The sequence below is a fragment of the Palaemon carinicauda genome, chromosome 31 (genome assembly GCF_036898095.1).
Source record: "Palaemon carinicauda isolate YSFRI2023 chromosome 31, ASM3689809v2, whole genome shotgun sequence".
NCBI classification, from domain to species: domain Eukaryota; kingdom Metazoa; phylum Arthropoda; class Malacostraca; order Decapoda; family Palaemonidae; genus Palaemon; species Palaemon carinicauda.
In genome coordinates this window covers 58350520-58375519 of record NC_090755.1, presented here as the reverse complement: position 1 = coordinate 58375519, position 25000 = coordinate 58350520, and the positions used below count along the sequence as shown (strand labels likewise).

Genomic DNA, 25000 nt, shown 5'->3' with positions numbered 1-25000 from the left:
AAACAGTATAAAAATTACAAGAACTGGATGAAACGAAAAAAAAAATATCATATAACATCATGATAAAAAAAAAAAAAAAAAAAAAAAAAAAAAAAAAAAACATGACAACAGTATGAGCAAAATATGACCTCGAGAATGAAATACAAGCTTGTCGTTTAACACTTAAAGAATAAGAAAGTAGATGGTGGATACCAATCACGTTCCAGATGTATAGACCTTGATATCAATAAACCCGGTTTCCAAGAATATGCGTGAGACGTATTCGTGGAGAGTTTAAATGGGGGAAATCTAGTGTTATCAAAATGTTTTTGCGCATGACTGGATATGTTTTTTTTTTTTTTTTAGAGATTCTTAAGTGTCAGAGGAGTTAAGTGAGTGAAATACGTTTTCAATAATTCATCATAACACAAGTTTTCTTGGAAGATCGAAAACTATTCTCCCTTATATATATATATATATATATATATATATATATATATATATATATATATATATACATACATATATATGTGTATATATATACATTTATATATATATATAAATATATATACACATATATTTGTATATATACACATAAATATATATACATACATATATATATATATATATATATATAATTATTATTATTATTATTATAGCCAAGCTACAATACACTAGCTGAAAAAGCAAATTGCTATAAACCCAAGGGCTCCAATATGGAAAAATAGCCCAGTGAGGAAAGGAAATAAGGAAATAAATAAATGATGGGAACAAACTAACAATAAATCATTCTAAAAACAGTAACAACGTCAAAATAGATATGTCATATATAAACTATTAACAACGTCAAAAACAGATATGTCATATATAAACTATAAAAAGACTCATGTCAGCTTGGTCAACATAAAAACATTTGCTCCAACTCTGAACTTTTGAAGTACTACTGATTCAACTACCCGATTAGGAAGATCATTCCACAACTTGGTAACAGCTGGAATAAAACTTCTAGAATACTGTGTAGTATTGAGCCTCATGATGGAGAAGGCCTGGCTATTAGAATTAACTGCCTGCCTAGCGTACCTCAGCCGTAAAAAAAATGACTTCAAAATATCTAAATAAATATGCACATACACAGATTCAACCCTTCCCACTACATCCCCCTTTACTAACTTCAGACCCACTGCTTTGGCAATTTGCGTTAAGATTGTGTTTTCAAGTTGTAACTCTCGGGGTACACCATCTCACAAGGGTATGATTACTCACTTTCCCCCTTGACGTGACAGGATATAAATAGATATATACACCCATACATACATATATATACACATATATATATATATATGTATGTATGTATATACAGTCGAACACATTTATTATATAGGAGATGATAGTATATATATATATATATATATATATATATATATATATATATATATATATATATATACACTCACACACACACACACACACACATATATATATATATATATATATATATATATATATATATATATATATATGTCTATCTGCCGAGTTATCAGCAGTCATTGCCTGGCCCTTCCTGGTCCTAACTTGTAGAGTGGGCTTGGGCGTTGATCGGTCTCTACGGCAATATCACAGACCCTTGCATCTGCCAATCATGAGCGGCCTTTAAACTGGAATGCCAACACCTTAAGTGGTCTTCTCATTTAAGGAGAAAACAGCTTTTGTGAACACATACAAATATACATATTTCGGTGTATGTTATCACTATATTAATAGAAAAATCCTAAAGTTTTATTTTGATTTTTAATTGGCTCCCAACTCTCCGCTCCTTCACTTCTCAATGGCAACCCCCCCCCCCCCCAACAATTCACAACCCCGCTAGCAACCTATTCCGTCTCCCCCCTCTTAAACCTTTACCTGTCAGGTGATCGCGAGTCGACGTGCGAAGGTCTCCAATTGTGCGTCACTGTTGCCCGGGTCACAGGCCCAAAACAAACGGATTGAAGGAATCTTGATTTAAGCAAATGGTTCTCGAGTATATTCTCAAGATTTGTTTGAAGAATATTCTAATTTATTGTTTTTTTTTTTTTTTTATTTGGCTGATCGAAGGTTACTTCTTTCTTTTTCAAGATTATACCGGTATATACTGTACATGTTACCTTTTTTTCTTTTTAGTTTATATAAGAAATATTTGTTTAATGTTGTTACTGTTCTTAAAATATTTTATTTTTCCTTGTTTACTTTCCTCACTGGGCTAAAAGATCAAAGAAAGAATCATCATCATCATCATCATCATCATCATTATAATTATTATTATCATTAATACTGCATTTCATACTTTCTTTGGAGCAAAAACTAGTGTCAGGAACTTCAGAATCAGGTATGAAAATTAAGAGAAATTTAAAATTAAATAATTACAGAACAAAAAAAAAAAAAATATATATGTGAAATACACATAAGGAATTTATTGAGAACAGGAAAGGGATACATTAAGCTAAAAATGTAATATAAGAAGTAACATGAAGGTCACATTTTCATGTTAATGTATGTATTGATTGCTAATGTATTTAACAGGAATAAAAAAATGTATTCATAAATCACAAACCAAAACGCAGAAGTGTTCATGTTAACCTAGTGTTTATTTAAGGAATTGGAATTGAGAGAGAGAGAGAGAGAGAGAGAGAGAGAGAGAGAGAGAGAGAGAGAGAGAGAGAGAGAGAGAGAGAGAGAGAGAGAGAGAGAGTCGAAGCAAGCAGGCTAACATGATCTCACAGATTGCATTAAAGGTTTAAAGGTTTTAAAGGCAGCTTACGAATGGCAGAGGTAAGGGACAATGACATTGCCCTATCGAGCGGGACAATGCCCGGGAGAAAGATCCTATACTGTATACATATGATCGGCGCCCAAGCCCCCTCTCCACAAGCTAGGACCAAGGAGGGCCAGGCAATGGCTGGTGATAACTCAGCAGATGGACTTACAGCCTCTCCAAATTCCCCATCCTTAACTCACAAGGATGAAGAAGGAAGAGGTTGCGGCGACCAAAGGAACTAATGAGTTTGAGCGGGACTCGAACCCCAGTCTGGCGTTCACCAGTCAGGGACGTTACCACATCGGCCACCACAACCAATGAGGGTTGTGATGAGGGCATAGAGTACCCAGATCAACAATATCGCATTTTCATATTATGCACATAATTTCAGTGCATTACTCGTTATTTTACTTTAAATGCATTTGTAGTATGCAAAACACTCCAGGTAATTTCCGATTGTCTTGCATTTAAATCATTATTAAAAATCTATTTTATTTCCTTTAAACATTGCCTATATATATATATATATATATATATATATATATATATATATATATATATATATAAATATACATAAATGTAAATATATATATATATATATATATATATATATATATATATATATATACATATATGTAATTATATATATATATATATATATATACATATATATATACATATATATATATATATATATATATATATATATATATATATATATATATATATATATATATATATATATATATACAGGCCAGTTTTCAATACCACGCTGGTCAGCGCGGAATGGCAATGGTGGGAGATTTCAGTCTAATCGCTCACAGCAAACCAACCTAGTATGGGTATCCCTTACTAGTACAGCTTTGCTGATCATGGCTATACACAAACCCTTTCACCATGCTAAGGTATCCCCACTAAAAATGGTGTTTCTCAACATTTTTGAGATGGTACTAAATGAGACATTGAGAGATTGTAAAGATTAGAAGGTATGGTTTTAAGGGGCAGAGAGGGACTGTGGATGCCGTCTTTACAGTAAGGAAACTACAGGGATAGAGGCTAGAGGGAAATCAGTAGCTCTCCTGTGGTTTTGTAGATTTAGAGAAGGCTTTAATGATAGAATACCAAGAGAAATGATGTTTTGGTGCTTGGGGAAGAGTATAGTTCCGAAGTTAGGTAGAATGGTAGAGATGATGTACAGAAGAACAAGGACAAAAGTAAGTAAGTAAGTAAGTAAGTAAGTAATAATAATAATAATAATCCCCTTCTGCCCTCGCCTTCCTCTCCTCTTCCTCCCTTTCCCTCATTCACCCCCTTCCTACCCCATCCCATGTATAACCCCCATCTCCTCCTCCCCCCTACCTCCTTCCCTTCTACCACATTTTCAAGGATGTCATTTTAAAATGGTTAAGTAGGATTAAGGAATGAGTGGAACTTATTCAAATGTTAAAATTTGAGCATACTACAAATGCATTTAAAGTAAAGGACAAAAGTTGGGAAAACAGAAACCTTTGACGATAGTAGTGGATTACACCAGGGGTCGGCATTCAGCCAGTTTTTATCTGTGGTGGTCATAATTGCGCTAAGTGAAGAGATCAGAAACGAAGTTATGGGAGTTATTCAGTGATTACCAGCAAAAATGAGGAAGACTTACAGACAAAGGGTTGTGGAGTAGCAAGAGACTTCGGAGAGGGGTGGCTTGAGGGAAAATGTGGATATGACTAAAGCTATGGTGAGCAGCAAAGAAGGTATGGACAGATAGCAATTCATGAAAGAAGAGGTTAAGTTAAACAGGTAGAACAATTTAGATACTTGGGATCTACTATAGATTTTTTTTTCATTTATTGTGAAATACACATTTACTATCTTACAATTTATAACATATATACGTCATAGTATATTTACGTGTTTTTTTTTTTTTTTTTTTTTTTTTTTTTAAATCAGGAGGCAGGATGCAAGGCTTTTACGATTTTATATTAAATTGCTGCCTATAGTGAACTTAGCAGCATTTAAAAGTTCGTCAATTTTCGTTTTTTGTCGTTTCAAATATTTTTCATTCTCTGAGGCTATTATTGCTTTAAAAAACCGTTCCATTAAATTAAATCTACCGTTTTAACAAACTGCAGCATTTTGACCTTTTTTCGTTTTCTGAAGGTTTTTTATTTTTTTTTATCTAATAGTTTTCCAAAGTAAACGTCATATTTTCCAAGTTGTGTTTGTTCTAACTTTCGTTGTTTTATTGAAAAAAAAAAATAGTTCCAGCTAGTTTTCTCGAGTTTCAATTTTGTCTTTTCCTAAAAAATATTTTTACACCATATTTCCCCCTTTTCCCTCCAGATCACTACATCTTGACTATAAATAACATACTAGCAAACCCTTTCTAAATCCACTTTGGGTCACAAGTTGTGAACCCCTTGATATTCTCCCAAATTACAAAGTCGTATGTTTCCTTCGCTTAAAAAAAAAGGGGGGGGGGTTGGAGATAACCAGAAAGAAATAAGAAAATTTAACGGAAATGACAAGATAGATAAAAATAGTTATAGAGGGATTTAAAAGGATACGATCAGCTCTCTCGTTCCATTTTTCGTGTTTATTGTGTCAAATCTTATCACAAATATTCTTCCGCTCAAATTTTAACATTTGAATAAGTTCCACTCATTCCTTAATCCTACTTAACCATTTTAGAATGGCATCCTTGAAAATGTGGTAGAGGGGAAGGAGGTAGGGGGAAGGAGGTAGGGGGAAGGAGGAAATGGGGGTTATAAATGGGAGGGGGGTAGGAAGGGGGTGAATGAAGGAAAGGGAGAAAGAAGTGAGGAAAGCGAGAGCAGAGGGGGATTATTATTATTAATACTTAGCTACAACCCTAGTTGGAAAAGCAGGATACTATAAGCCCAGGGGCCCCAACAGGGAAAATACCCCAGTGAGGAAAAGAAACAAGTAAAAATAAAATATTTTAAGAACAGTACCAACATTAAAATAATTTTTTCCTATATAAACTTATAAAAACTTTAACAAAACATGATAAAATAGATAGAATAAGTGTGTCCTTGTGTACCCTCAAGCAAGAGGGGAAGGAGAAGGATAGGGAATGGGGAAACGGGGGGATGGAAGTGCGGGTTAAATGTTTTGGTTTCGTGACCTTAGCAACCACGTGCTACCGTTTTGACTCGGCGCACTATTGACCTGTTTAATGATGAAATATGAATTACTGCGTGACGTAATTGGAACTGATTCGTATCCCAAAACTGCGTAATTAACGTCATCGAAACAAACTGGATTTTCGAGGCCCGGTTGGTTCCAAAAATTGCAATAAAGGGCTTTATGTGGCTCAGGAATTATTTAATTTTCCATCGAAAATTCAGGACGAGTATTGCCTGCGCTCGAATGGGGTTACTTCGATAATCTAATTTTCCCCTTTTCTCTTTTTCATAATTATATTATCGAACGCTTTGATGGGGACAGATTGGAATATATTGCTTTAATTTAATAGATTCTTGAATAAGATCATCGAAGTCTTATTCTATGACGTTCGTAGTAAATCTATGATTGATTTTGGAGTCACGGCTGCCAGGATATTTCACTCACAGAATAGAAAACGAGATTTCTAATCTAGAATAACGATCGTCTAATTCGTCCACGTTGCTTAAACAACGGAGAGAGGTTGTCGAACGTCGAATTGATAATGCATTTCGTAGTGGTTACTCACCTAATATTAACAAATATTGATGAAAACTGATCGATCTAATAAATGATTATATCATTACTATAAAACCAAATGAATAAAATCATAAGGAGAATTGCTAGAAAAATATAAAAAAAACTAGTAACTGGTAACCATCCGATCTACACAGTCCTTGAGCATGGTTTGTTAGGTTAAGTAAATATTAGAGTCGCGGTTGGTTGGATGGCGGATTGAACAGCATTCACGACCTCTTCACCGGACCAACGTCTCAATATCTCCATCCTTTATCTATCTCACGACATCCTCCAGCATCCGAAGGATGCAGATGTTAAGTTTGTTTCCGAGGAAAAACTGTGACCAGTGAGCCAATGTTAACTTCGGGAATATGTAGCTCTCGGCGTCCATTGCAAAAGGGGTAAGTGAAGTCTTGAAATTTTTGAAAAATAAAACGTAAAATATAATAAAAAAAAAACCATTAATATGTAAATGAGATATATATATTCATAGACCTCGTGAAGGATCAGTAGCGAATATTATTGTCTACCAGTGTCTACCAGTTGAGAGAATCCAGGTTTGTAGGCCGAGTCCGTTACAAAACCCAGCTGTGAACTAAATACCTGGTAGTTGTATGGCTATGCTGGTTGGATCCAGAGGACGAAGTTCCAATGGGTTAGCAACCGCCCCTAATAATAATAATAATAATAATAATAATAATAATAATAATAATAAAAGCCTTTATAACAATGAGAACAATAAATTACCAAGTGGGCCTAGTTGGGGATAAGGATATGGAAAATTAGGAAGGGGGGGGGGGGGGGCAAACTCAATTGACCAAGTTATTATTATTATTATTATTATTATTATTATTATTATTATTATTATTATTAATTGCTAAGCTACATCCCTAGATGAAAAAGCAGGATGCCATAATAGCCCAGGGGCCCCAACAGGGAAAATAGCCCAGTGAGGAAGGGAAACAAGGTAGAACATTAAATGATCTTAAGAACAGTAACATTGAAATAAATATCTTCTATATAAACTACAAAACCTAACAAAACAAGAGGAAGAGAAATAAGAGAGAATAGAGTGCCCGAGTGTATCTTCAAGCAAGAGAACTCCAGGTAGCTAGACAACTGCAATAGTTATCATGAAGGTAAAAAAAAAAATGCATGGTTTATGGCCTGTGAAATTATCTGTCAAGAGAACGTATAGAAACTTTATTTTAGACCGGCTTCTGACTTAGTAGTTCAGACCATTAGGTGGTTATCTTTGATATACTAGGTTCATAGTGTTGCTAATGATCTACAGGGACCAAGGACAGCTAACTGCTCTATCACACAGCGTTCCAAAGACTGAACTTACACACAAAAAAAAAAAAAAAAAAAAAAAAAAAAAAAAAAAAAAAAAAGAGGTTGAACTTACAGCCCCATCCCAGAAAACCTTGTGAAAACTTACAGGATAACACGTATCAGTACTTCTCAGTTTGAGTGAAAATTACATCTAATGCCTAATGTACTGCAATTTTCCTGCCTTGGAGTTTCATCCAATTTTCAGTAGTTTAACAATAGAACTGACAGTACCATTTTTTTTTTTTTTTTTTTTTTTTTTTGTAGATTCCTGTGAAATTATATGTACTTTATTTATATGACCCAATGATAGTGGATTTGGGGGAGCCTATAGATCTAGCTGCTGAGTCCTAAGCAGCCATTCCCTGGCTCTCCCTAGTCCTAACTTGGGTGGAGATGTGGGCTTGGGCAGTGATCATATGTATATATAGTATGGTAAATCAGCCATTCCCTGGCTCTCCCTGGTCCTAACTTGGGTGGAGATGTGGGCTTGGGCAGTGATCATATGTATATATAGTATGGTAAATCAGCCATTCCCTGGCTCTCCCTGGTCCTAACTTGGGTGGAGATGTGGGCTTGGGCAGTGATCATATGTACATATAGTATGGTAAATCTATAGTGCACTGTCCTCCTAGCTAAGGAATCGTCAATGTCTACTTAATACGTCAAGATTTCTAACAGAAACTGAGCTGGTAGTATCCACCCCAATTGAGATGTTGAACCTGGAGTCAGGGTTAAAAATACTCACTAATTCCCAGTTGAAAAAGCCGACTCGAACAAACTGTATTTCATGTTTTTTATCTTTCTCACGACGTAAAAAGGAACGGCATTCACTTAAGGGTGAAGGACAAGGTGATGTTTATCTCGAACAGTTTATATATTGATTTCTTGTCAGGAACACTAATGTGGAAGAAATCGTGGATGCTAACATATAAAATAGGATATTTTTGGCAATATATCATAGTAATAAGTTTGCTAGAACATGCGGTATATATATATATATATATATATATATATATATATATATATATATATATATATATATATATAATATATATAATATATATATATATATATATATATATATATATATATATATATATATATATATATATATATATATATATATCCTGTCATGCAGAGCGGCAACCACCCGGAAACGATCAAACTGCCGTGAGGTAGTTAGGAACGGGGGGAGGAGGTGGGGAGGATTGCACCTGTGTGTGTGTGTGGGCGCACGAGTGCGTTCATATCTATCTTAATATTTAGCCGTAATTTTAGACGGATCGCGTATACTAATGAGTACATAATAACACAATATATTTGGGGAAATTATGGTTTATGAGTGTGCCTCTCGGGGTACCCCTCTCACCAGGGTATGACTACTCCCTCTCACCACTACTCGATGGATGGAGAGACGAAGTAGACATACGTATGGCAATGCCACTGAGCTGGAAGGTTAAGATATATATATATATATATATATATATATATATATATATATATATATGTATATATAGATAGATAGATAGATAGATAGATCTATCTATATATATATATATATATATATATATATATATATATATAGATATATATATCTATCTATTTATATATATATATATATATATATATATATATATATATATATCCAGTGACGTTGCCCTTTAATATAGAGGAGACGTGTGTGTTCTTTAATTATTTTTTCCAACTGGAATTACTTCGAAGAACAAAAGATCTCACAGCTAAATTCATCATTTAACCTAACTGGTGATTAGTGAATGTAGTCCTTATGCAGTAAAACTTCTACAACATCAGCCACTCGTTGAGACACTACCGATAGAGAGTTATTGGATCATTGGACTGACCAGATAGTACTATAATGGATCTCTCTCTCTGGAAACGGCTCATTTTTCTTTGCCTACACATACACCGAATAATCCGGCCTATTCTTTCACATTCTCCTCTTTCCTTATACACCTGACAACACAGATTACTACAATACTTCTTCGCTCAAGCGGCTAATTACTGTACTGTAAATGTTCAGTGGCCACTTTCCTCTTGGTAAGGCCGGGAGCACACTAGCGACGCTGTGGCGCCACAAAGCCACAGCATCGTGTGGCGGGGATGTGGTCTCCCATAGGTTTCCATTGTTTTCAAGTTTTGCCGCGCAAACTAGCGACTGTGGCAAGCGACTGTGGCTCTCTGTCGCTCATCCCCGCCACAGGCGTGGCGTGGCTTTGAAAACAATGGAAACCTATGGGAGACCACATCCCCGCCACACGATGCTGTGGCTTTGTGGCGCCACAGAGTCGCTAGTGTGCTCCCGGCCTAAGGGTTGTTGTGTCCTGAATGGTAACGTCTCTGCCTGGTGTTTGCCAGACAGGGGTTTGAGTCCCGCTCAGACTCGTTAGTGCCTTTAGTGTTTGCAACCTTACCATCCTTGTGAGCTAAGGTTGGGGGCTTTGGGGAGCCTAAACGTCTATGTAATAAGTCATCAGCAGCCATTGTCTGACCCTCCCTAGTCCTAGCTTGGGTGGAGAGGGGGCATGGGCGCTGATCATATGTGGCCACTCTCTAGGTCTAGGGCATTGCCCTGCTTGCTAGGGCAATGTCACTGTCTCTTGCCTCTGCCATTCATGAGCGACCTTTAAACCTTAAACCTTAAGCTATGGCAAGCAGCTCTTCTAGGAGAAGGACACTTCAAAATCAAACCATTGTACTCTAATCTTGAATAGTACCATAGCCTCTGTACCATGGTCTTCCACTGTCTTGGGTTATAGTTTTCTTGTTTGAGGGTACACTGGGGCACACTATTCTATCTAATATCTCTTCTTGTTTTGTTGAAGTTTTTATAGTTTATAGAGGAAATATTTATCTTAATGTTATTGTTCTTGAAATATTTCATTTTCCCTTGCTTCCTTTCCACACTGGGGTATTTTCGCTCTTGGGGCTCCTGGGCTTATAGCATCCTGCTTTTCTAACTAGGGTTATAGCTTAGCAAGTAATACTAATAATAATAATAATAATAATAATAATAATAACAATAATAATAATAATAAGTCACTTTACACATACAGAGAATGCTCATCAAAAGCACGTTGACCACTCCAACAAAGATTGTACCATGCAACCTTATTTTATCCGCAATCAAAGATTTTTGGATATCATAACCTTCCTTCCCCCATACATCTTTCTCCCCCCCCCCCCCTCCCTGCCTTTACGAGGTTTAAAGACCGCCCATGCATGGCAGGGGCAAAGGACAATGATAGTTCCCTAGCAGGATCAAGTCCTAGAGACTGAACATTCATCCATATGATCAGCCCCCAACCATGCTCTCCACCCAAGCTGGGATCAGGAAGGGCCAGGCAATGGCTGCTGATGAGTCAGCAGTTAGACCAATAGGCTCTCCTAAACCCCATATCTTTAGCTCACATGGAAGGTGAGATTGCTGACGTTATCAGAAACTATCGAGTTTGACATTTTCAATAGGCCACCATAACCTTAGCACTATATTCTTTTCATTAACCTTTGGCTGTTCTTCATTATAATTATTATTATTATTATTATTATTATTATTATTATTATTATTATTATTAAGTAAGCTACAACCCTAGTTGGAAAAGAAGGATGCGAAAAGTACAAGGGCTCCAACAGGGAAAAATAGAGCAATGAGGAAAGGAAATAAATAAACTATACAAGAAGTAAGGAATAGAAAAAAAAAGATAAAATATTTTATTTCAAGATCAGCATTAACGTTAAAACAGATCTGTCATATATAAACTATGAAGAGAGCCTTATGTCAACCTGTTCAACCTGAAACCATTCGCTGCAAGTTTTAACTTCTGAAGTTCTGAAGGTTTTATTGCCAGATTAGGAAAATCATACCACAATCTGGTCACAGCTGGAATAAAACTCCTATAATACTATGTATTAAAATGTGTCATACCACAATCTGGTCACAGCTGGAATAAAACTCCTATAATACGATGTATTAAAATGTGTTCGTTTGTCCGAATACCCTCTTATAATTGAGATGATAATCTAAATCACCTATCAACGAGATGTATAAGTATAAATGAATATTTATTAATAATTAACATTAGGATAATCAATTAATGATGGAAATCCAGGGTCAAGCAGATTATTACCAAATTGCCATTCACATGATAGGGATTACAGCAAATTAGATTAATTAATATTTTCACTCGACTGTAATTGACCTAATTTGCATATGTACCCAGGTAAGGCAGATTTACCTGAGTATGATTATTACCTGAAATCACAAAGTCAGCTTCAGATATTTACAGTAAACTTCAGTTGAGGATTTCACGGTAAGCAGGATAATCCATATGACAGAGAAAAAGACAGTTGCTTCATAAGGTAGTAGGTTGGCCAGGCCACCAGCCACCCGTTGAGATACTATCGCTGGAGTTACGGGGTCTTTTGACTCTATTTATCTTAATGTTACTGTTCTTAAAATATTTCATTTTATCTTGTTTTCTTTCTTCATTGGGCTATTTTCCCTGTTGAGCCCCTGGGCTTAAATAATAATAATAATAATAATAATAATAATAATAATATGTGTTTGTGGATATATGTCTGTGTATGTACAATATATATATATATAGTATATGTGCAAATAATATAAATGTATATTATGATCTATATATACAGTATATATATATATATATATATATATATATATATATATATATATATATGTGTGTGTGTGTGTATGTGTATATATATGCTAAAAAAAGTTTCACAATGGTAAAATACTATTATATAATTATGTGTGCTTTTGAAAATGTGCTGTCATTTACAAAAATATGCATTGTGGAACCCTTTTTAACGTAAAAAGAAAATACTAAATAGTACTTCATCATCATTATCTTCTCCTAAGCCTATTGACGCAAGTTATATATATATATATATATATATATATATATATAATATATAATATATAATATATAATATATATATACATATATATAATATATATATAATATATATATATGTATATATATATATATATATATATATAATACTGTATATATGTATATATAAAAAAAATCTACATCACAAATAAAAAGGCAAAGGAGCCATTAATCATGCCTCCGGATGCTATAAAGAAATTGGAACCTTTTTCATACCAGAGAGTTTTACCTAACTTACCTAACTTACTTCTATCTAGTTTCTCTTCCTCTTGTTTTGTTAGAGTTTTTATAGCTTTTATAGGAGATATTTATTTTAATGTTACTAAAAATATTCTATTTTTCTTTATTTCCTTTCCTCACTGGGCTATTTTCCCTGTTGGGGCCCCTGGGCTTATAGCATCCTGCTTTTCCAAGTAGGGTTGTAGCTTAACATTTAATAATAATAATAATAATAATAATAATACCAGTCCACAAGGTGACCCAGTTAACCCTTTCACCGCCATTGGTGACTTAAAAAATTTAGAATGGAGAAGCATCTTTTAAAATCACCCAAACAATATCGAGTTAGTATTCATTGGAAAGGCCTTTATAAAAATTTTCAAATAAGTACCAACAAACTAGGGTTTGTGTGGTCTTGAAAGATTTTGCTACACAAGAAGCTTTATTGATTTCACCACTGGCAATGAAAGGGTTAATAGTATTCAACTTTATTGAATTCACCACTGGCAATGAAAGGGTTAATAGCGTTCAACTCGGATTACCAACAGCGAGTCAAATATATGATAAAATAAAAAAAAAAATCGTGTTCAAATAATATATAAATTTCTACCTCATATTTGGATCGAACCATAGTCGGTAAACAAACTCGTCCTTGAACAAGAGAATATTAGATTAATGACACCCCCTCAACTCTTCCGTCCAGAAAACCATAGCGTCTACCATTTTGCATTACTTCCACAAATTGCAGCAAGTTGAACATTAACATAGCCTCACAACACTACGCATCATATCAACTTTCTTTTAAATCTATAACTTTTCTTTAACACCTCTATCTTCTCCCACAACTTCCAGGTTACTTACATTTGTTATGAAACTACAGTTCTCCATTCTCTCTACATGAGTGAACCATCCCAAAAATAGCGTCGTCCATCCTTTGCTAACACCTTTACTGCATATTATTTTAAATTTCTTTATCATTCTTTTTCTCAATGTACATACCATTTACATTTGTCATGAGCTCTCTCTCTCTCTCCCTCTGACATGGACTGGCTCAGAGATATGCTATATGGGTATATATGTGGTCAGTGCGTGTTTTCTCTTAGCTACTATAAATATAAAAGAGCCTATATTTCTCCATTCTCTCTACATGACAGAACCATCCCCAAAATACCATCGTCCATCTTCTGCTAACTTTTATACTGTATATTATTTTAAATTTCTTTATCATTTTTTTTTATTTGATGTACATAGCATTTACATTTGTCATGAGCCTATATTTCTCCATTCTCTCTACTTGACTGAACTACCCCCAAAATACCGTGGTCCATCTTGTGATAACATTTCTACAGTGTATCATTTTGAATTTCTTTATCATTTTTTTCTTACTTGATGTACATACCATTTACATTTGTCATGAGCCTATATTTCTCCCTTCTCTCTACATGACTGAACCATCCCCAAAAGACCGTGGTCCATTCTGGGCTAACATTTCTACAGTATATTATTTAAAATTTCTCTATAATTTTTTTTCACCTAATACATAACTTGTGCAAAACCAACCATCTAAACAGTATTCATTATTTCCTCCCATTTGCAATTGGCATCTTCCATCCATACCTTATTCTTGCAACACCGATCAGGCTACCTAATCTTACACTTTTAGTCTGTGGAAATCAATCAACCTTTGACTGCAAGGTTTAGGGATCAGTTTTTCAATTTAAATACAAAGTTTAGTGACGATATCTATGAGATTAAGTGCCTGTTTTTCTTCTTTTTTGTTCCTTAGGCCGGGAGCACACTAGCGACTCTGTGGCGCCACAAAGCCACAGCATCGTGTGGCGGAGATGTGGTCTCCCATAGGTTTCCATTGTTTTCAGAGCCACGCCACGCCTGTGGCGGGGATGAGCGACAGAGAGCCACAGTCGCTAGTTTGCGCGGCAAAACTTGAAAACAATGGAAATTTATGGGAGACCACATCCCCGCCACACGATGCTGTGGCTTTGTGGCGCCACAGAGTCGCTAGTGTGCTCCCGGCCTAAATTTTCTTAATTACCTTGAGCAAAGACTTCATTGACAATGGGTGCTCGCTACATATATTAAAGCGAACAAGGCAATTTACTAAACATCCTGCAAAAGTTCATTCACAGTAATGAACCTTAATTTGTTAGACTTTACCATTATTACGGTGTTATTCATGATTTGTGACTGTATCAAAAGTTTAGTAGCGAACAAGGCAATTTACTAAACATCCTGCAAAAGTTCATTCACAGTAATGAACATTAATTTGTTAAACTTTACCATTATTACGCTGTTATTCATGATGTGTGACTGTATCAAAAGTTTAGTAGTTTTTTTTCAATTTTGAATTGCTGTTACTAAACGGAAATTCTTGCAAAAAAAAAAAAAAAAAAAAAAAGTAATATTGCTTATTTTTGTAAACACTGCATCCGTACTTTCAAAATGTTAATGCATGCAGTAGTAGTTAAAAGCTTTACTATTAACAAAGTCGTAAAAACAACAGTAAACTGCTCTTCGGCTTACAGAAAAAACATATTCTTTAAAAAACCGCAATACTCTCCCCAGCTTTTTTAATGTTTCCTACCGTGTTACTTAAAGGTGGCGTAATACTAGCAGCACGATCTCAGTACTGCAAAACCACCCCGTCAAACTCACATATTAGCCAATACTTTTGGGGAGGTTTAAACCCAGTAAACTACTTCCATGTGTGACATTGCTTCAAGAAATCATTAGTCCCTTCGACTTTGTACCTACAAACGAAACGATAACATCCAACATACACAACTTCAATTCTGCACCCATGCGGAAGAAATCAAAACTTCTTAGCATATTTTTAGAGCAAAGAACGTTAAGGAGCCTGTACACGTTAAAAAAAATCGTCAAAATTTTGATGCAAAATTTGAGTGTGTGTAGGACGTTTTGATGTCAAATAAAAGATTTGAAGCAAAATTTTGACATCAGAACGTCCTACACACTCAAATTTTGCATCAAAATTTTGATGCAAAATTTTGACGCTTTTTCTGAACGTGTATGGGCCCCTTTAAGTATGCCAGCGAGTTCGCTTACGTCACACTGCGTTAATAACTCCTACTACCAATCAACTGTCCTGAATTATTTGTTGTTACAGATTTAACTATTTGTGACCAATGCTAGGGAGTATACGAGCTTGCTAGGATTTCAACAGTGTGTATTTGTGTGATATCAGGTTAAGATCTGACGTATTGGCAAGGAAAAAGGTAGAAATCCCATAAGTATAAAACAGGCTCAAGACCTCAGGTATTCGTATGAAAATTAAAGAACGGTCAAAACGTTAAGTTGGGTTGAGACTTCAGTCATCTTAGAAAATGACAGAAAGCATACAAGGTTAAAACTGAGTCAAGATCTCAGCTACTTGTAAGAAAATGTCAGAAACAGAAAATGCACTTCCATGAAATTGGGTTAAAACATTATATACTTATGAGAAAACGAAAAAGATAAGAATAAAACACAGAAAGTGCACTTGCACGAAAAAGGATTAAAACATCAGTTACTTATGAGAAAACGATAGGAACAAAAAGTGCACTTGCCTGAAATTGGGTTAAAACATCAGTTACTTATTAGAAAACGCCAAAAAACAGAAAATGTACTAGCATGAAATTGGGTTAAAACGCCAGTCACTTATGAGAAAACGCTAGAAACTGAAAGTGCACTTGCATAAAATTGGCTTAAAACATCAGTTACTTATGAGAAAACGTCAGAAACTGAAAGTGCAATTGCATGAAATGAAGTTAAAATATCAGTTGCTTTTAAGAGAATGTCCGAAACAGAAAGTGCACATGCATAAAATTGGCTTAAAACAATAGCTAGAGAAAGTGCTTTTGCGTGAAATTTGGTAAAAATATCAGTTACTTTTAAGAAAATGCCAGAAACAGTAAATGCACTTGCATGAAATTGGCTTAAACATCAGCTACTTGTGAGAAAATGCTAGATACAACAACTGCTTTTGGGTGAATTTGGATTAAAATATCATTTAATTTTGAGAAAATGCCAGAAACAGGAAGTGAAACCGAATGAAATCCGGCTTAAAACATCAGTACTTGTGTGAAAATGCTAGATACAGCAAGTGGTTTTGTGCGAAATTGGATTAAAATATCAGTTAATTTTGAGAAAAAGCCAGGAACAGAAAGTGAAACTGCATGAAATAAGGTTAAAAGATGTCACTTTTGAGAAAATGCCAGTAACAAAAAGTGCACTTGCATGAAATTGGATTAAACATCAGCTAATTGTGAGTAAATGCTAGATACAGCAAGTGCTTTTCATGAAATTGGGTTAAGATATCAGTTAATTTAGAAAAAATTCCAGAAACAGAAAGTGAAACTGCATTAAATGGGGTTAAAACATCAGTTAGTTTTGAGAAAATGTCAGTTATAGAAAGTGCACTTGCATGAAATTGGATTGAAATATCAGCTACCAGTGAGAAAATGGCAGAAACAAAGTGCACTTGCATGAAATTGGGTTAACACAACAGCTACTTGTGAGAAAATGCCAGAACCAGAAAGTGCACTTGCATTAAATTGATTTAAAACATCAGTTATACGTAAGAAAATGCCACTGGGTTGGGACCTAAGTTATTTGTGGGAAAAATGCTTGGAAGTGTACTAGCATTAAATTGAGTTAAAACCTAAGCTATCAGTGATAAAATGCCAGATACCACAAACATTTTATGATTGTTTAAGACCATAAAAATCTTGTGATTCAAGTGCAGAATGGCCACTCAAAAATACCATAAGATACCCTTGTGTGATACCATAACTATGATTCTTGGTAAACAATGAAATATAACCTAAATCATGTTTATGTGATATTATCCAAAGACCTGATTTATCTGCATTAAAAAGCCGGAAAACAAGCATATGTGGCACTTCCTGAGGCCTAGGGTTTTTTATTTTTTTTTTTTTAAATAAAGCCAAAAGCACTCTCATTGAACACCAATCTAAGTACACTTGGCTTCATTAATTCCGGTACACAAACGTCTCTCTAGCTTTCCTTGAAATGTATCAGAATCAATGAAGCCAACTGTACCACCTGGTTTTGATAAACATAAACACTTCTAAAAAAATCGTAATTTTATTAAGAAATTCTACGTAAAAATATACTGTTCTCATCCGTATTTAAGTAAAATACAGGCGAATGTAATTTTACCTTACTTTGTTATTATCTTTTAAAGGTTGGTGACCGTAATATCGCTCCTTTACGTCAATATATAAGTTTTTAAAACGGTAAAAATCCTGGAATACATCATACCAGGCATTTACCATTCTTTACGGCAAATTTTCAAGTGTAGTAAACGAATGCCTGGCAATGGCACCGCCCCGGTATACTCTTGAATATCCCTGTTTTCTTCAAAGCGTAGAGCACCCTTAACACCTCGCTACATCTCGTTATTTTCAGCTGTGATCCCAGACCCATTTATGCAAATCAATATGCGAGCAATGTTAATGATGGCTGAAACATTTTGGTGGGACTATTTATGGTGTGAAATTGACTTAAATCTTCGCGCGCATTTCTTGCTTTCATTGCTGCGTACATAATTAAAAAAAAAAAAAGGTTTAGATAATTTTTGTTGCAAGAAAACCAGCTGTTAATTAAAAACAAACAATGATATAGGTTTGAGTATTAAACGGGATATATTAGTGATATTTCAGAAGACAATTAAACCAACTTATCATTAAAATCAACGGATCTAATAGTTCTTGATAGTGATATTTCTCGTAACAAGAAAACAAGATAGGAATTAAAAACAAAGGTGTGAATAAGTTTTAATAGTGATAATTCTGGTACAATAAAAACAGCTGAAAATTAAAAACAAATGCTTAAATAGGCCTTAGTCGCAATAATTCTGAGTACAACAAAACCATTTTTTTCTTGGTTTATCTTAAAATACTTCGCTGTAAATTATCTGTTAATCATAAAGATCGAACTTTTATTTTTCCATTACAGCAGTAAGGAGAACTCGCTATCTTTGCCAAACTATTCCTTTTGTTGTTTCTGGAAAAGATTTTCAAAAGATCCTTTTCCGGATAGTTACATCCTGCTCTAAAAGGTTTTATGCACTGCCTCTTATTTGTGATCCTATTACGAATTTTAGGGATATCCTCTACACATTATATAAATATTTTTATAATATTTTATTTTATTCTTAATGCTATGTAGTTTTCTACATACTTCCGCAAGCTACATTTAGAAGGATGATTATTATTATTATTATTATTATTATTATCATTATTATTATTATTATTATTGGGACTTCACATATTTATGTATTTTCGCAAGGAAAGTCCATCTCCAGAGAGATACATAAATTTCTATAATACTTTATTCACAAACAAAAATGTAAATAATTTCAGGGTAAATCCTTAAAAGTAAGACTTTTAAACGCTGTTCATTAACTTATAGGACTTCCTGAAGTACTCTTTCTTTATCTTGGCTACTGAATTGTTCCAGCTTTCTTCGTATTCATTTTACAAATTACTTTTATAGGATTTTAATGCTACTTCTGTTATTATGAGAGAGAACCACTTCTGAAACAACGACAAATACGATAGTTTCCTCTTCTAATTTACTTTAAATCAAGATACAAAGATGACTTTTATAGAGCTTGCAGGCATAAAATGGGCAATCCTTTCCTATTCTTAATTTTGTGAAACTTCCTTTCATTAAGAGAAACACGTTTTATTAGAATTATTTCAATACTGGTGTCACACCTCTTCGGACATAGAGCCATTGTTATACATAAAGAACTGATATGGCATAACAACCTTACACAAAACGATATATTGAAAGGTCTTTCCCTTCTAACAGTGTTCCTCAAGTCTTTACCAATTACTGAAAGTCTATGTGCTTGATATGGTATAACAACCTTACACAAAAACGATATATTGAAAGGTCTTTCCCTTCTAACAGTGTTCCTCAAGTCTTTACCAATTACTGAAAGTCTATGTGCTTGATATGGCATAACAACCTTACACAAAAACGATATATTGAAAGGTCTTTCCCTTCTAACAGTGTTCCTCAAGTCTTTACCAATTACTGAAATTCTATGTGCTTGTTATGGCATAACAACCTTACACAAAAACTATATATAAAAGGTCTTTTCCTCCTAATAGTGTTCCTCAAGTCTTTACCAATTACTGAAATTCTATGTGCTTGATATGGCATAACAACCTTACACAAAAACGATATATAAAAGGTCTTTCCCTTCTAACAGTGTTCCTCAAGTCTTTCTCAATTACTGAAATTCTATGTGCTTGTTATGGCATAACAACCTTACACAAAAACGATATATAAAAGGTCTTTCCCTTCTAACAGTGTTCCTCAAGTCTTTACCAATTACTGAAATTCTATGTGCTTGATATGGCATAACAACCTTACACAAAAACGATATATTGAAAGGTCTTTCCCTTCTAACAGTGTTCCTCAAGTCTTTACCAATTACTGAAATTCTATGTGCTTGATATGGCATAACAACCTTACACAAAAACGATATATAAAAGGTCTTTTCCTCCTAATAGTGTTCCTCAAGTCTTTACCAATTACTGAAATTCTATGTGCTTGTTATGGCATAACAACCTTACACAAAAACGATATATTGAAAGGTCTTTCCCTTCTAACAGTGTTCCTCAAGTCTTTACCAATTACTGAAATTCTATGTGCTTGATATGGCATAACAACCTTACACAAAAACGATATATAAAAGGTCTTTTCCTCCTAATAGTGTTCCTCAAGTCTTTCTCAATTACTGAAATTCTATGTGCTTGATATGGCATAACAACCTTACACAAAAACGATATATAAAAGGTCTTTTCCTCCTAATAGTGTTCCTCAAGTCTTTCTCAATTACTGAAATTCTATGTGCTTGATATGGCATAACAACCTTACACAAAAACGATATATAAAAGGTCTTTTCCTCCTAATAGTGTTCCTCAAGTCTTTACCAATTACTGAAATTCTATGTGCTTGATATGGCATAACAACCTTACACAAAAACGATATATAAAAGGTCTTTTCTTTCTAATAGTGTTCCTCAAGTCTTTCTCAATTACTGAAATTCTATGTGCTTGATATGGCATAACAACCTTACACAAAAAACGATATATAAAAAGGTCTTTTCCTCCTAATAGTGTTCCTCAAGTCTTTACCAATTACTGAAATTCTATGTGCTTGATATGGCATAACAACCTTACACAAAAACGATATATAAAAGGTCTTTTCTTTCTAATAGTGTTCCTCAAGTCTTTCTCAATTACTGAAATTCTATGTGCTTGATATGGCATAACAACCTTACACAAAAACGATATATGAAAGGTCTTTCCCTTCTAATAGTGTTCCTCAAGTCTTTACCAATTACTGAAATTCTATGTGCTTGTTATGGCATAACAACCTTACACAAAAACGATATATAAAGGTCTTCCCTTCTAATAGTGTTCCTCAAGTCTTTACCAATTACTGAAATTCTATGAAATTCTATGTGCTTGTTATGGCATAACAACCTTACACAAAAACGATATATAAAAGGTCTTTTCCTCCTAATAGTGTTCCTCAAGTCTTTACCAATTACTGAAATTCTATGTGCTTGTTATGGCATAACAACCTTACACAAAAACGATATATAAAAGGTCTTTTCCTCCTAATAGTGTTCCTCAAGTCTTTACCAATTACTGAAATTCTATGTGCTTGTTATGGCATAACAACCTTACACAAAAACGATATATAAAAGGTCTTTTCCTCCTAATAGTGTTCCTCAAGTCTTTACCAATTACTGAAATTCTATGTGCTTGTTATGGCATAACAACCTTACACAAAAACGATATATAAAAGGTCTTTTCCTCCTAATAGTGTTCCTCAAGTCTTTACCAATTACTGAAATTCTATGTGCTTGTTATGGCATAACAACCTTACACAAAAACGATATATAAAAGGTCTTTTCCTCCTAATAGTGTTCCTCAAGTCTTTACCAATTACTGAAATTCTTTGCTTGATATGGCATAACAACCTTACACAAAAACGATATATAAAAGGTCTTTTCCTCCTAATAGTGTTCCTCAAGTCTTTACCAATTACTGAAATTCTATGTGCTTGTTATGGCATAACAACCTTACACAAAAACGATATATAAAAGGTCTTTTCCTCCTAATAGTGTTCCTCAAGTCTTTACCAATTACTGAAATTCTATGTGCTTGTTATGGCATAACAACCTTACACAAAAACGATATATAAAAGGTCTTTTCCTCCTAATAGTGTTCCTCAAGTCTTTACCAATTACTGAAATTCTTTGCTTGATATGGCATAACAACCTTACACAAAAACGATATATAAAAGGTCTTTTCCTCCTAATAGTGTTCCTCAAGTCTTTACCAATTACTGAAATTCTATGTGCTTGTTATGGCATAACAACCTTACACAAAAACGATATATAAAAGGTCTTTTCCTCCTAATAGTGTTCCTCAAGTCTTTACCAATTACTGAAATTCTATGTGCTTGATATGGCATAACAACCTTACACAAAAAACGATATATAAAAGGTCTTTTCCTCCTAATAGTGTTCCTCAAGTCTTTACCAATTACTGAAATTCTATGAGCTATATGGATCCTTTGTCGTAACCTAATTCTGTTTAAATAGACTTATTTTACGGACGGGGGACAGATGGATGCAATCAGCTGATGGATAACGACCATGTTCGACTTTCTTTTACCGAGTAAATAGAATTGAACTATTCAGTTGCTAATTGCCAATTTCATAACGCTCTCATTATTCTCGACTTATTAATAACCGTTATCATCGCGCGAATAATCATAATGGTTTTACCTTCTTGTATAACAATCCGGATGTGAATATATCCACGAAGCCCTCCTCGTTAACAGAATATCCGGATGTGAAAAGCTATTCTGTCAAATTTCAAAAGGATTTCAAAAGGATTTTTCTCCGGAATAAAAGTCCTGTTGAGGACCCATTCGTTATTATTATTATTATTATTATTATCATTATTATTATTATCATTATTATTTGCTAAGCTACAATCCTAGTTGTAAAAGCAGGATGCAATAAGTCCAGGGGCTCTAACAGGGAAAATAGTCTAGTGAGGAAAGGAAACATAGAAGAACACAATATTTTAAGAAGAGTAACAACACCTATATAATCTATAAACAAAACTTTATCAAAACAAGGGGAAGAATAATAAGATATAATAGTGTGGCCGAGTGTGGCCTCTAGCAAGAGAACTCTAACCCAAAACAGTAGAAGACCATGGTACAGAGGCTACGGCATTACCCACGACTAGAGAACAATGGTTTGATTTTGGAGTGTCCTTCTCCTAGAAGAGCTGCTTACCATAGCAGCAAGCTAAAGAGTCTCTTCTACCCTTACCAAGAGGAAAGTAGCCATTGAACAATTACAGTGCAGTAACCACTTGGGTGAAGAAGAATTGTTTGGTAATTCCAGTGTTGTCAAGTGTACGAGGACAGAGGAGAATATGTAAAGAATAGGCCACACTATTCGGTGTATGTGTAGGCAATGGGAAAATGAACCGTAACCAGAGAGAAGGACCCAATGTAGTATTATCTAGCTAGTTAAAGGATAGTTCCCATCTGATTCGGCTCAAGTAACAACGGAATCTTTCTTCAGGGGTTTGGGTTAAACTTCAATCACCGCCCCCCCCCCCAACCAGAATAAATGAAATAGCCTATTATTGAAAATACCGGTTTCCACAAATCTTAACCTAAGCATACGTGACTGGTGTGATGGTTGTTGCATTGATAGCATGACAACCAGAACAATTTAATCTTACACTCGCACCATAATGTTACTACATTTAACAGCATATTTAAGACGGTTAAATTATAGCTGTGTCTTTGCAATTGTAGATAATACCATGGAATTTGAAAAGAGCAGCGAAAGTATGTTTCCCATCATTCCCTGTATGGAATTTTCATTTGGATATGTGAATTATTCTAAGAACAGTTTAAACCACCGCCAAAAATATGCATTCAACCCTAACCGGAATAAACGTTAGCTGAGGCCTTTATATATACATATATATATATATATATATATATATATATATATATATATATATATATATATATATATACATATATATATAAATATATATATATAATAGTGTAGATATACGCACACACGTACACGCACCCCTCACACCAGGGTTCCACTACTCTATCTCCCCCTACCCGAGGAACGAAAAGAGCTGAGCGCGACCGAATATATTCATAATACATATACTGATTATATATATGTATGTATGTATGTATATATATGCATATATATATATATATATATATATATATATATAAAATGTATAGGCAGACACTTGTACTATATTATATTGTGGAGATACTTGTATATGCATATATAAGTATATATACGTATGTATACCGCATACATACATAAAACACAAACAAATATATACAAGTATATTCATATATACTGTATATACATATATATATATATATATATATATATATATATATATATATATATATATATGTGTGTGTGTGTGTGTGTGTGTGTGTGTGTGTACATATGTATATAAAAAGCATCTGGAAAACTAGATTCGAAATTTAAACCTAAGAGCGTCTAGGAACAAACAAGGAAACAAAGTTAAGAACATTAGGCAAGTGCGCTTTTACGATATCGCGTTTCGTATAATGGCAATTAGAGGAAAGGTCGTAAGTTAATATTTGGTTTCTTCGTCTTCTGAGAGAGAGAGAGAGAGAGAGAGAGAGAGAGAGAGAGAGAGAGAGAGAGAGAGAGAGAGTATCAAAATATTTGTATTACTATGAGAAAGAGAGAGATATAGAGAAAGATAGAGTGAGGAGTTAATGTCAGGAAATCTTTGTGCTATTACATGAGATAAATGTATACACACACACACACACACACACACACATATATATATATATATATATATATATATATATATATATATACATATATATATTATATACATAGAGAGAGAGAGAGAGAGAGAGA

General features: G+C 34.2%; 1 protein-coding gene across 1 annotated transcript in view; it reads left to right on the top strand.

Annotated features, from left to right (window-relative positions):
• The first annotated feature begins 6678 nt into the window (after nt 1-6678).
• The window catches only part of LOC137624986 (adhesion G-protein coupled receptor D1-like), a 50255-nt gene continuing 31933 nt past the window's right edge, over nt 6679-25000 (top strand). Inside the window, exon 1 of the mRNA XM_068355920.1 lies at nt 6679-6870. The gene's annotated coding sequence lies outside the window, so the exon portion shown is untranslated. The remainder of the gene's footprint in view (nt 6871-25000) is intronic.